The 15,072-nt window shown below is 37.5% G+C and overlaps 1 protein-coding gene across 3 annotated transcripts in view; it reads left to right on the forward strand.

Annotated features, from left to right (window-relative positions):
• Window positions 1-15,072, forward strand: part of TMTC2 (transmembrane O-mannosyltransferase targeting cadherins 2) — a 557,542-nt gene that overhangs the window by 431,988 nt on the left and 110,482 nt on the right. The window lies entirely within an intron of this gene.

Here is a 15,072-nt window from a genome sequence, read left to right on the forward strand (position 1 = left end):
TCCCTTATTACAGTCAGACTAGATGTATGGCAAGATTTCCAGCTATAGATCTTTCATCCCATGAATACTATCCTAGATTTGTCCATCTAAGAGAATTTACATATTATTTGACATCAATTAAATGAAAAAATTGGGTCAGGTGTGTGTGTAGAACTATCATGATAAAATCTTCCAGATTCCCAAGACTGGTGTGTTTTCTCTGTGAATATTGGGAGGAACAGCTAGTGAACATGTAATTCATTGATCTTGGGTTAAGGCCTATAGTTCCATTTATTTCCCTTAATTAAAGCTAGCAAGTATGGAGATGGGCTGAAGCTCCCTGTGATGCACTGTTTCATTTTTAATCTTCTTCAGAAACAACAGTAATGACTTTTTTAATTAAGCAAATACCATTACTGTCTTGATTGAAAAGAAAAATAAATTTTTAAGTAGGTCTTGTTTTTTTTTTAAGTATTGAGATTGTAATTATATTTTAATGCAGAGGAGCTAGAATGTCCTTGATGCCATACTTAGGAACAGACTGTATTTTTTTTAATGCTCATATTAAATGTATCCCTCCATAACTTTCCTCCATTGTACTATGTGGCGCTGGGAGAATTGAAATTTCAAAGTGCCCTCAAATTTTTGGGATGTTCAGTATAAAACCCTGACTCTCACACATGAAACTAAATTGATAATGTTCTCAAATAAGGAAGGAATTTAAACTGATTTCATATATTTACCTAAGATTTTTGAATGAACATTTTAGATGATTAAAATGTGTAATAGTCTTCAAGTGGTCTACAATTTTGTCCTAATCCTGTGGACTTCCTATGAGATATGATCCCAAATATCTTAGAATAGAAATGGACCCAAAAGTGTAATAGGAGCTAAGATGTTAAGTTCCTCTATTGGACAGTGGCCACAAAAAGACTTTCTTCCTGTCATTCTGGGATTGTAGTGTTTAATCAATGCTAGATCACATGAAACAAATGATGTTCAAGAAAGAATTGTGATTAGTTTCCACGACTGGGAAAAGGATCTCCATTGCTCATGGCCACTACTCAAAGGGTTCCTCCTGTATGAGGCTTCCATCTCTTAAAGCTTCTTTGTCTTCCCCTTAAAATTACCTTTTTAGCTTCTTTGTATGCATTTTATGCTAACTAATGTGTCCAGCATACTTGCTATTTTCCCCAACAGAATATAAACTCCTTGAAGGGAAAGCCTTTTTTTTTTTTTTAATTTTTGCCCAGCATTGTGGGAGGTTTATGTTTTAAGAAAAGATCAGTACCTGTGAGTTAAAGTCCTTTAAATGATCAATAAAAAGGAGTAATTGCTGAGAAAAGCAGATAGAACATTATATGAGCAAGTATATGAGAATGAAATATCATTTCATATTTATGAATAACATTTTATTAATCATTAAAATAGGAGATTTTTGGAAGAAGCCAGAGACTGCTTACCTATATTCCCATAGGTATCTGGGAGCTGTGACTGGTGACTATGATTGTATCAGTGTAGAAAACTCTCATAAGTCAAAGTCCAATTATGGCTTATAGGGAAAGTCCTAAAGAGTTTCCTGGAGGGCATTAAGGTTAAGTGAGTTCTTTGAGGTCACATTTTGCTAATAAGTATGAAAGAAAGGAAGAAAAGAAGGGGGAAGGAAGGAAGGCAAAAAGGAAAGGAGGAAGGAAGGAAGGAAGGAAGGAAGGAAGGAAGGAAGGAAGGAAGGAAGGAAGGAAGGAAGGAAGGAAGGAAGGAAGGAAGGAAGGAAGAAAGAGAAAGGAGGAGGGAGGGAGGAAGGAAGGAAGAGAAAGGAGGAGGGAGGGAGGGAAGAAATGAAGGGAGGAGGGAGGAAGGGAGGAAGGGAGGAAAGGAGCATTTATTAGGTGCCCGTGCCAAGCATTTTACAAATATTGTCTCATTTGATTTTCCTAACAACTCTGGGAGGTAGGTGCTATTATTATAACCATTTTTCATTTGAGGAAACTGAAGCTGACAGAGTGACTTTCCTTGCGTGTCTGAGACTGGTTTTGGACTAAAGTCTTCTTGATTTCAAGCCCAGTAAATGGCTCTATCTACTGTTCCACCTAACTAGAAAGAAATTACATACTTGACTCTAATCCTAACAAAATATCCAGTGTTCCACTGTCGCTTTAACTATGCCACAGGTTTATGCAGAAGCAAAAGAAAGCCCTTCTATTTATCTCCTGGATACCTTGTTGAACATTTAAATAAGGCACCCTGCCTATCGGATAGTAGGACTACATTACTCTTAAGATTTATGACTTTTTCCCCAGAAAAGGGAGAGGAGAGCTCAACATCCTTTAGGGTAATTCAGTTCAGGTACTAGAAAAAAACTCTTTCTCAGCCTATTCTGTAAGGGAACTCTTTTTATTCTTAACATTTTTGTGAATGAGGAATAAGCATTTTTATGGTATAATAATAACTGACATTAATTACAGTGCCTTAAGGTTTACAAAGCACTTTACATACATTATATCATTTGACCCTATTAATAATGTGAGTTATTTTACAGATAAGGAATGTGAGTTTCAGAGACATTAACTTTCCCTGGTCTGCCAACAAATTTGGGAGGCAAGATTGGAACTCATATCTCTACTGCCTTTAGAGCCAGTGTTCGTTTGTTCATTCGTTCGTTAGTTCGTTCATTCCTCCCTCCCTCCCTCCCTTCCTTCCTTCCTTCCTCCCTTCCTTCCTCTTCCCTCCCTCCCTCCCTCCCTCCCTCCATTCCTTCCTTCCTTCGTTCCTTCCTTCCTTCCTTCCTTCCTTCCTTCCTTCCTTCCTTCCTTCCTTCCTTCCTTCCTTCCTTCCTTCCTCCCTTCCTTCCTTCCTCCCTCCCTTCCTTCCTCTCTTCCTTCCTTCCTCTTCCCTCTCTCCCTCCCTCCTTCCCTCCTTCCTTCCTTCCTTCCTTCCTTCCTTCCTTCCTTCCTTCCTTCCTTCCTTCCTTCCTTCCTTCCTTCCTTCCCTCCTTCCTTCCTTCCTTCCTTCCTTCCTTCCTTCCTTCCTTCCTTCCTTCCTTCCTTCCTTCCTTCCTTCCTTCCTTCCTTCCTTCCTTCCTTCCTTCCTTCCTTCCTTCCTTCCTTCCTTCCTTCCTTCCTTCCTTCCTTTGTTCTTCTTTCTTCCACAGCAAACTTTTGTGCACCTGTCCCTCTGTGTTCTGTTTACATACTCTCTCTGTCACTTGCCCTCTCTGCCTCTCTGTCTCTCCTCCCCAACCCAATCTTCTTCTTTTCTTCACTTCTGATACATTTATAAAACATCAGGCATATTTGCCTATCTTTGTGCTTCTCGCCCTCTCTATATATTTGAAAACATACCCATATATAACAATATATCCACTATAAATTAATAGAACCACATTTCACATTTAGAATCTGCTTGACAATTCTTAATTTTATGCAGTAGTCTTTGGCCAAAGCCCCTAATGTTTTTTACCAGGTAATAAAATAAGATTAATATTACTAATAATGGTACTTTATATTGGCATAAGTTCTTAGCATTTTCATAATACATTTCCCTAATTCTAATTTGACTCATACAATAACCCTGAAAAGTAGGCCGGCATCTAGTTTATGGATGAAGAAACTGAGTACATAGTTTGTGATTTCTCCAGTGGAATCTCATTGGATGCAAGGACCTAAAAAGAAACCAAGCCTGGGAAAATGGACATGACTACTGCTCTTTAGTGGGAAAAGTCATCCTGAAGTAGTTTTTTCCTCCTGCTTTCTTAGGATAATAGCTTTAGCATGGCAGGGACCTCATAGGCAGTTTAGCCCAACTGCCTCATTTTAAAGATGAGAAAACTGAGAACCAAGAAAAGTTATAAAACTTACTCAATGTAACAGGCAGTTAACCTAGATAGGACTGGAACCCAAACCCTTATTCCAACATGAGTGCTCTTTCCAATATACTATGTGACCTGTTCTGTTTTTAGCTGCTCCTAGGTTTATCAAAGTATCTCATTTTAAAGTAGCCACTGACACAAATACACTGTTGGTGGAACTACAAAGTGATACAGTTTGGGGAGCAATTTTTAAGTATTCTCAGAGTTGTAAAATTGTTAAGTTGTAAAATACCTTTAGAGTCTGTTTCTCAAAGAGATTATAAAAAAAAGGAAAAGAATTTACATGTTCCAAAATATTTATAGCAGCTCTCTGGAAATTGAGGGGATGTCCATTGTTTGAAGGATAGCTGAATAAGTTACGGTATATGACAGATGGCATACTATGGTGGAAATGATGAGCAAATTAATTTAAAAAAGAAAAACTTGGAAAGATCTGCATGAAATAATGAGGAAACAATTAGAACCAAGAGATTATATACAGCTATGGAGATAATATTTGAAGAATAACTTGTGAATATTTAATTCCAGAGGAAAAAACTGATAAATAGAAACAGGAAATAGGAAAAAAATTGGGGTGGAGGTGGCACCCAGTGATGCTTTCTGTGATGTGGGGAGGGTAGGTGGTTAGTTATGTAGGAATTTTAATGTAACCAAGTAAGAAATAAAGTTATAAACTGACCGTCATTCAATTGAATTTTACTGAAAGAGCTAAAGTCAGGCAGGGTGACAAGAAAGAAGAATATTAATGTATTAAGTAGGATTTTGTGTTATTTTCTTTCCAGAAATGGCTGTTTTGTAAATTTCCATGCTACAATAATTAAATAACAAGGGTAAAAATACAAGGACTCAAGAAAGGCAGTAAAAATTGTATGAAGAAATCTAGGCTATTGAAAAGTATGTCTCTATTTTTCTATTCAGAAGAAAAGTATAAATATGGGACAAGAAAAATAAATTGGGGATTATTTGAGTAGGAGACAGAATATGAAGCCAGAGTGCAGAAAACTAGAAAATCGGAGATTTAAAAGAACAGGGATGCTTGCAAATTTTCAGGTAAAATGCACTGGAGAGAGACAATTAATTGCATGCAGGAAGAATGAGGATTACCAGTCACATCAGAAGTAAGGAAATAGACATTATACTTAACAGCCCAGAGGGCTGTTTAAGGTAAGCAGTGGATTATTCTCATTACATTAATTACACAGTCACTTAACTGGGTAAATCACAGCTGCTTTTCTGTATAGTTGAACTTCGGCATGTAAATACGTTCTCTGGATTCCACCGCAGTGTAACATTGACATGTACAATTAGCTCACTGAAACGGTAGATATTTGGGGATTGGAGTAAAGAATTCTGATAGTACCTGGAATGACTGAATTCACAGTCAGTGATAGGGTGCATTTTTTGCTTCTGTCTTTATCATTCACGTGTGTTTCTTCTGCTTATGTAGATCATTACAATATAACCTCATCAGAAGAGTTCTAAAATCAGTCATGAAATATTGGTTTTACTGTGTGACTTTGAAGACATGTCAAGTTCTTCGTTCCTCCATATCGTTTGTTTGTACCCTCCCACACACACATGTTTAGGTAAACCGTATACATATAGGAAAATACACATGATCTTGTGTGCATATACATTATAGAAATATTTATACACATTCTTATTTCTGTACACACATATATAAATGAGTATACAAATATATACCCATATGCATATGTACACACATATACCAATATAGATACTATATATTTCTCACTCTACTAGGAGAAAACTCCTTTCACAACTGCTGCTCTGCAATTTACTTAACTACCATCTGCCTCAGTTTCCTCATTTGTAAAATCAGGATAATAATAGCATCTATCTCCTAGGGTTGGGGGGAATCCAATGAGAATAATTATAAAGTGTTCTACAAAACTTTAATCATTATATAGAGGTGATGATATTGATGATTTGATGGTGACGATGATGCTTTCCTTAGAGATTTGCTTAAGATACTGGAGATCACAATGACTTTCCCAAATGTATTAGAAGTAGGACTTGAATAGGGCTCTTCACACCTTTGAGGTCAGTCGTGTCTTCTATACTGTGCTTCTTTCCCCCTTCATGCCTTCATGCATTAAATGTATAATATATTGTACTATATAACATATATACCTTGTATGATATATTGTTCTATTTATAATACATGTACATATGTATACACTATATTTATATATTTATTGTATAATACAGTGTATTCTGATCTCACTATTTTGGGGGGGAGGGGAAAGTTTTAATATCCTTCCTAAAGAATAATTTGTCAAGTTTAAGATGATCATTAGCAAATTTGTTTTTTTATTTATTATTAATATTATTAGCAAATAGTGTACCCTCCCCCTTTACTATTCCCTTCTTGATTTTGTTTGTAAGTATAATGGGACATAATGGAATTGGGGTAGCTAGGTGGTACAGTGGATAGAGTGCTGCGTCTGGAATCAGGAAAACTCATCTTCCTGTGGTCAGATCTGGCCTCAGACACTTACTAGATGTGTGACCCAATTTGCCTCAGTTCCTCATCTGTTAAAATGAGCAGAGGGAGGAAAAGGAAAACTACACCAGTATGTTTGCCAAGAAAACCACAAATGGGGTCACAAGGAGTCAGAAATGACTGAAAAATGACTGAACAACATAATGGCTTTTAGTCCTATGGTATAATTAGAAAGGCTTTATAATAATTATGATGAGAGTTAGCATATATTTTGCATTTCATGAATTATAAAGCACTTTGCATATATTTTCTCACTGACTCTCAGAATAATCCTGGAAGATAAATTCTTTTATTATCCTAATTTTAAAGAAGAGGAAACTGAGGCAGACATAGGTTGCGTGACTTGTTCAAGGTGTCACAGCTGGTGTTTGAGATAGAATTTGAACTCATCTTCCTTACTTCAAGTCCTATCCTCTATCCCCTATGCCCATGGTGGCAAACCTATAGCCTGCATGACAAAGAGGCACTTAGAGCCCTCTTTGTGGGCATACCTGCCATCACCACAGCATAGAGTTCTCCAGAGTTCATTACTGGGAAACTAAAGGATGTGGGGCCAGGCTTCTCCCCTTCCCATCTCCGCATGTGCCTGAGGTCATGAACCATGCCTCTAAAAGGTTTGCCTTTATAACCCTTTCCCATCTATCTAACCAATATAAAATTAAAACCTCAGAGAGTTCTTTCTCTATTTCATGCTCTGAGTAAATTCTCTGCTCCAAGTCCCAGGGACTGCTAAAGCTTCTGTGTGGATTTTGAAGATGTCAGTCGGGAATGCCCAGTGACCTGAGACTTCTAGATGACAGCTTGGCTCTGATCATCCATAACTCAGATAATTAACAATAATATAGAGAAGTTTCTATCCTCTTCACCTCCCTTCTTCCCTCCCCAAAGGGCACTGAATTGATGTAGACCCAGATGACCAATTTACAAATTGCTAGTGATAATAAAGAAATAGATGGCATTTTAATTTCCCTTAAAATAGCTTTTAAAGCTATTTTTCATTAAGGTTAACATCATCACAATACTCTGTGTTGACTTGGAAGCCTTCCTTTTCCTCTTCCTAGCAGGACCACCAATATTCCTCCTCTGCTTACTATTACTTTTTTTCCTCCTTCTCCTCTTGTTCCTCCTCCTCTCAGTACTGCTACTGTCAGTGTGATCTCAAAAGAATCATTTCATTTCTCAAGACCCTAGGCAACTGTCTAGACTTTAAGGTTTGTTTGTTTTTAACTCTTACCTTCCATCTTGGAATTAATACTGTATATTGGTTCCAAGGCAGAAGAGTGGTTAGGGCTAGGCAATGGTGGTTAAGTGACATGTCCAGGGTCACACAGCTAGGAAATATCTGAGGCCAGATTTGACCCCAGGACCCTCTCCTCTCTAGGCTTGGCTCTTAACCCACTGAGCCACCTAGATATAGGTGAATTACTTAGATATGTCTGCGAAGGATGTTTCCCCACAGAGAGTTGCCTGCCTGACGACATTAAAGGTCTGGTCTGAAAAATAAGAATATAACTTTTTAAGGGCATTTTTTTTAATATTCACTGACTTTATAGCTCCTTTTTAATTTGGGTATGATGGTTTGTCTTCATCAAATATGTGTAACTCCCAGACTGAAAACCTCTTTCAGATAAATATTTGTTATATGGTCTTGGGGAGGTAAAGGATTTTGCCTGTGAGTGTTTAGCTAGTCTGTGTCTGAGGCAGAACTTGAGCCTAATGGCTCCTCCCGGTCATGAGGCTGGTCCACTCTTCACTGTCATGCTGCCTCAGTGAGGTGGGCAATACAAGCAATTCAAAGGCAGCATGTTCTTTTCATTGGTTTAGTAACTCAATAGCCCCATTTTGTCTAGCCATTTTGTATATAATAATTTTCTAAACAAGTGCCCAAAGGGAAAGACTAACTTTATTTTTCTTGACCTTCCATCATGTAAATGTCACACTTTAAATATAGAGATGACTACCCCATTGATCTTCCTAGTATAATGAAAGGTGATAATTTCCCAAGGTTCTTGAACATGGCCAATGAGAGAGTGAGCACAAAAGCAATGCTATAGTCTCTCGATAGGAATCATTTTACCAAATAACATACCTTTTTCTTTCTTTTTCTAGGAAGGAGACTTGTTGACAATTCTAAAAAATATGTTTTCTTCTTTCTTCCACTTCTCCTTCAGATCCTTTATGTGAAAACCTGTATTAGGGGGTTGGTTTGGGAGAAAGAGTAGATGATCCCAGAAAGTAAGGAGGGTGAGATGAATTCCCCTTTCAATCTTCTTCAAATATGTCTCTTCACTAACCCTGCCTTGCTTCTCTTTAATAACTGATTAATGGGTGAACCTTTTCCCTTGGGAAAAGAGAGAGAAATCAGCTCTCTCCCCCTTCAATATGACAAGGAAGTCAATTTAAGATAACCAACACTTTATTCTAACAAATGGTGGTTAGGGGTAAGATAACAAGATGTCTACAGATTGGAGTTTATAGGAAAGAGGGTAAAGAAGTCTAAAAATATTTTTCTCCCTCCCCCCCCAAAGTTGAGAGACCTAGGCTTGTCAGCCTGGTCTCTAAGAGGCTCAGGATTTGTTTACCCCTGGTCTTAGCACTGAAAGAGCCAATGTCCAAACTCAGGGTGTCACAGGAGCTGTGTGAGATCTTCTGATGCTGTTCTTCTTCTTAGGGGTTGCCATAACTCTTGGTATCTTTGGGGGGAAATGGTGGTTAGGATCAATGAGGGATTTTGTATGGCTCAGGAGAGAAATCTCTGATCAGTTTGTTACCTTTGGCTTTCTCAGGCAAGAGAGCAATCAACTGCTTCCTTTTCAACACTATTATCGTCCCTTCACTTAATGACTCTTTTCATCTCCGCCTGTCAGAACCCTTAGTTTTCTTCAAAACTTCACGTCTATGTCCCCTGTGAAACTTTCCCTGATCTTCTTATTAACTGGCACTTAATCTGATTTCAAATATATCATTCACAGCCTCAGTTCTTCATCTATCACTCTCAGCTACCTTATATCCAATTGCCAATTCTGCTGATTATACTCCCACAGTGACCATCACATCCATCCCTTCTTCTCCATGCACAGAGCCACCTAGTTTAGGACCTAATCACTTCTTGTCTCCCCTGTGGCAAATAACTTTCTGATCTCACTGCATAGATTCTCTTTCCAATCAGTTAACCACCTAGCTGCCAAATGGATATTCCTAAATCCCATGTCTAGCCACATGATTTCTCCTCCTCAAGAAGCATCAGTGAATCCCTATTACTTCTTGGGTAAAATAAAAACTTCTCTGACATTTTTAAAACTCTTTATAACCTGGCTGCAAACTATATTTTAGTTTGCATTCACATGCATTCCCTTTTGTGTCCTCTTTATTATAGTCAAAAGGGCCCAAGTGAGGCCTTCCAGATTCTTCTTCCTCCTTGACTTTACACAAATCATCCCATTATTCCTAGAATGCTCTTCTCCCTTACCTTTGCCTCATGCCCACAATGCATTACACTAAATTACAGGCACTAAGTACATATTTGTGGAATGTACGCATGCATGAATGAATATATGGATCTAATAATTATATAATTAACATGGCCATTGATGAGTTTAAGAGAATGTGAATGACTATTCATTAGCCATTAACCAGTCTTGCTTTAGGTTTTAATTATATTCAGGTCACTATCTATACCAATGTCCTTACAAGATGTTTCTTAAGGACCCATTCTGTTCAAGCTACTATGCAGAGTCCTGGGAATACTAAGTGGGATAATATGGCCCTTGCCCCATAGGGACTCATAATCTAGTTGAGATTCAGTACCTATATAAATGGGAAGGAAGGAAGGAAGGAAGGAAGGAAGGAAGGAAGGAAGGAAGGAAGGAAGGAAGGAAGGAACGAAGGAACGAAGGAACGAAGGAACGAAGGAACGAAGGAACGAAGGGAAAGGAAAGATGGAGGTAAGGAGAGATAGGAGGTAGTGAGGAAGGGGAAAAAGGAGGATAGAAGGAGGGAAAGAAAGATGGAGGAAAAGAAGGAAAGAAGGAATGATCAAGGGAAAGAATGAAAGAAGGGAGGGAGGAAGGGAAGGAAGGAAAACAGAAAGGAGGGGAGAAAAAATGACACTGTGCTTAACTCTTTAAAAATATTCTCAATATTTGATCTTTGCAATTACCCGGGCAATTAGGTGCTATTTTTGTATATCTGAGGAAGCTGAGACAGACAATGGTTAAGTGACATGCCTAGGGTCCCACAGCTATAGGTATCTGAGGCCACATTTAAAATCAGATCTTCCTATCTCCAGGTCCAAGGCTCTATCCCTGGCCACCTAGCTGCCTCTCAATAGCAACATCGGAGCAGAAATCTAGAGGAGAAAGGGAATTCAGAGATCATCTAATCCAACCCCCTCATTGTACAGATGAGAAAATTGAGGTTCATGACTGTTAAATGACTTTGCTGGAGTTGTAACTGTCAGAGGCAGGATATTAAAGGATTTTTTTATGGGCCTGTGACCCTAGAGGCAGTGCTATTTCAACAATAGTCTGCTGCTTACATAAAAAGATAAACAGTAATATATGGAAACAAAGCACATAATAAACCTTGTTAACCATGGATTCTGCATCTCAAGACTGCGAAGGAAATGGGACTTTGTGATGGAACTTCTACACATAAAATAAACTAGTGTCATGTTTTAAATGTATTAGGAAATTGATGATAAGTTCAGAGAACTGATTTGAAAGACTTCAATTCCACATCCCCCTACCTCCCTTACCTCAACCCCTGCCAACTTGATGGCATGTAAGTTTGAATAAAATTTTTAGCTGTCCTATGGTCATTTTACTCTGCAGACACAGTCAAATTATAGGTCAAATTTAGTTATCACCTAATCCCAAAGCTACATAATATTGTGAGTCATTGATAAGAGAAGAGCTAGTACTACTTTCCATTTTTATGATATATTTGAGCCCTTAGACCCCATCCTACAAAAGCATATTCCCAGTTTGTGTTTTATTGGACTGCTACAAAATAAATTTAAACATACTGATGCTCCATGGTGGAAAAACAATTTACTTTCCAATTCAAATTGTAAAACCTACTAAATAAAAAAAAATGAGGCTAGGCAGCATTATAAGAAAATGATGTTTCACCTTATTGAAATAGCATCTGCTCACCCTGGTCTGTTGATCTAGAGCAGGAGAGTCAGAATTATGGCATCATTTGTTAATTCGATGAAATAATTCTTACATCAACCAGATAACAAAACTTTCCCTCCTTATATTGTTTTTGTATCTTTTCCCATCAACAAGTTACAGGCTATTAAATTTGTATTTAAATTAGACATGATAGTCATAGCATCATAAATTTGAAGCCAAAAAGAACTTTGTTGTTGTTCAATTGTTTTTCAATTCTGTCTGACTTCATGATCCCATTTGGGGTTTTCTTGGTAAGGATAGTGGAGTTATGTGTCCAACTCTTCATGGCCCAATTTATAGTTTTCTGGACAAAGATACTGGAGTGCTTTGTGTTTTCCTTCTCTAGGTCATTACAGATAAGGAAACCAAGGCAAACAGGGTTTAGTGACTTGCCCAGGGTCATAGCTAGTTAGAGTCTAAGATCACATTTAAACTCAAAAAGAGGAATCTTCTGACTCTGGGTCCAGCAGTCTATCCACTACACAACCTAGATGTGATAAAAGGGACTTTAGAGGTCACCTAATCCAACTCTCTTATTAAGAAAATGAGGAAATTTAGGAACCTCTGACTTATCCATCCTGACATAAGTAGTAGCAGCAGCAGCAGTAATATTGACCACATTTAAATGATGCTTTGAGATCTGTAAAGCACTTTAAAAATGCTGTATCATTTTCTCCTCATAAGGAGAAAATAAATTAATAATAATAATAAATTATGTTATTATCTTCATTTTAGATGAAGAAACTGAGTCAGAAGTTCTGTCTTGCCAGAGTCACACAACTAGTAAATATCAGATTATGATTTGAACTCAGATCCTTTGAGTCCAATTCCCACTTTTTTCCTATTGTACCATCTTGTAAGCAGGGAAGCCAGAATTTTAACTCAATTCTTTGACCCCAAATTTAGTATCCTTTCTAAGCTGTTCCTTTCTTGACTTCAGAGCTAATTAATCTGTATGTAGACTATGTGTCATTAATAAAATGATCTTAAAAGGATGATGTAGCATACAGAACACTGGATTTGGAGTCAAAGTCCAGGGGCTCAAACCCTGCTTCCAGCATTTATTAGCCATATGATGATAGACAAGTTACTCATGTTGAGTGTTTTCCTCATTTTAAAAAATGAACATCCAGGTTATATGTTCTCTGTCTTCTAAAGCCATCTAGTCCCAGATCTTAATAAAGAAAACCAACTGAAATACATCTAAGTAATGGGTTGTTTTTGCTTCACATCTTTGGATTTACTGATAATAAGGAAAATGTTTTATAAGTAATATGCTCAATTTGGCTTTCTCCTTATTTTTATTCATATAAATATATCCTATAATTTGATACCATGAGGTTGGTCTGTGCCAATATGCAATTTCTTTGTGTTTTTCCCCATGACAATTTTTAATTGTTTCTGTGCAAATATTTTTCAGTGTATGAGGTTTTCTGACCTCTAAAATCCTGATTGCTGGAAGGGTAGCCTGGGGGTCCCTAAGTCCTGGGTGTCCCTTAGTTGAAGCCTAAAGAAATTGATGGTAGCCCAATTTGAGAAGGTCCTTATTTATCTTTATTCCTCATTCTCCTGCTAACTAAAGTTTGAGAAAACTCTAGGTGATTGTAGCGATTGATCATTTAGAAAGAGACTTTTCTCTCTCTTCTCTCTCATTTTCAAAACTCAACAGATAAGATGGTTGGTGAGAAGACAGTTTTGAATTAGTAATTTCGTGCAGAAGGAACAGTTGGTAATTTTGGCCTTTTGTAATGAGGAAGGCTTGGCCATTATAAAAAACAAAACCCCAAGCCCTTCCCTCCCCCCAAACTCTCTCTGATATCAGTATATCGCTATAATCACTGTTTTTTGGTATGGTAAAATATTTTGCAATAAATAAAGCAAGGCAACTGTTGTCAAGGTGAAATGACTGTGGAAGCAATATGTGAACAATCAGCAGTCATGTGGGTAATACCTAGTATTCTAGGCTTTGGTTTGGATTTGTAAATGATTGGAATATGAATGATGGGTAATGCCTTGATAATGGTTGATACCCTTTCTATTAGTTCTCACTGTGATGTATAGTAACAAGTACTTCCTGGGAATTAACATTTTATGCCTTTTCTAATTTATTTGCCTGTTTGTTTTTCATTAATGCACCTGGTATAATTTTTAAAATACTCATATAGTGCAATAGAGAATTCTAGTTAAATCTAAATGGAAAATTAACCTAAAACGAATCTAAAAGCGATTGAGTAAAATACATCTGAGTTTATTTTGGTTTTTAGGATTTTAAATTTAGAGCTAGAAAGGACATTAGACAGCATTTGATTCAGGCTTTGGGCCCAGTTTACAAACGTGGAAGCTAAGAAAAGACAGATAATGCCATTTGTCTAGGGTTATTCAGTTGGTTAAGTGGATGGAGTGAGGGTATGGAATAAGGAAGACTCATCTTCCTGAGTTAGAATCTGGTCTTAGACATTTACTAGTTGGCTGATCCTGGGCAAATCACTTAGTCTTGGTTGCCTCGTCTGTAAAACAAGCTGGAGAAGGAAATGGCAAACTACTCCAGTATCTTTGCCAAGAAAAGTCAAATGACATCAGAAAGAGTCATACGTGACTGAAAAAGTGACAACTACAACAACTTAGGATCTTAGATCTAGAAATGAAAGGGAACACATCTAGTCTCAGCCCTTTATTTTGCAAATGGGGAAATTGAGGCTCTAGTAGGTTAGTGAGTTACCTAAAATCACACCATATATATTATGTAGAGATCTGAAACCAGTTCCCCTGAACCTAGAGCCAGTGAATGTTCTTTCTTTGGTGCCATATTGCATTTCTAGTAGGCACTTACTTGGAATTGAAGCACAGAACCTGAGTCCAAATCCAGTGCCTTTGCTTCTTGTCCATACTACTTCTCAGTCCTATAGCACCCCATGTTTCTGATGATCTCATCAAGACTCACTTACTGAGCTTCCAAGATCAAGTGATATCTGGGATTTGGGGACTGAACTAACTTGGATGGAGTTACCTCTTCCAAGCTTATTTTTCTCCATCCTTTTATTACTTTTTAATGTTTTGGTCTTTCTATCCCCAGCTCCTAACACAGTGCCTGAAAAATTATCTGATAGGCATAGAGACTGTACCTGATATTTCCTTGGTATTGGAAACTTTCAAATGAGAAACCACAGGCAGGTCAGCACCTTTCCTGAAACAGTCAGGGAGTTGCCTAGATCAGAGGTGTCCAAACACTCTCATGTAGTGTCTAAACCAGATTAAAAGAATATTGAATAACATTTTTAAAATGTAAGAGAATGAAGATAGTGTTTATATGTGGTTTTCTAAGTCAGTATATATCCATCAGCAATCTTTATATAGTTTAGTGGCCCCCATTTCTATTCCAATTTGACACCATTGATCCAAAGCACTAAGAGGTGAAGTGGATTATTCAGGATCCACAATAGGAAAAAAGATATAACTAGAAACTTGATGTTTATGAGCTGAAGACCAACTCTTTATCCCCTGTGGCACAGTACCTCTCAGGC

Source organism: Monodelphis domestica, chromosome 5 (assembly GCF_027887165.1).
Source record: "Monodelphis domestica isolate mMonDom1 chromosome 5, mMonDom1.pri, whole genome shotgun sequence".
Classification (NCBI taxonomy): domain Eukaryota; kingdom Metazoa; phylum Chordata; class Mammalia; order Didelphimorphia; family Didelphidae; genus Monodelphis; species Monodelphis domestica.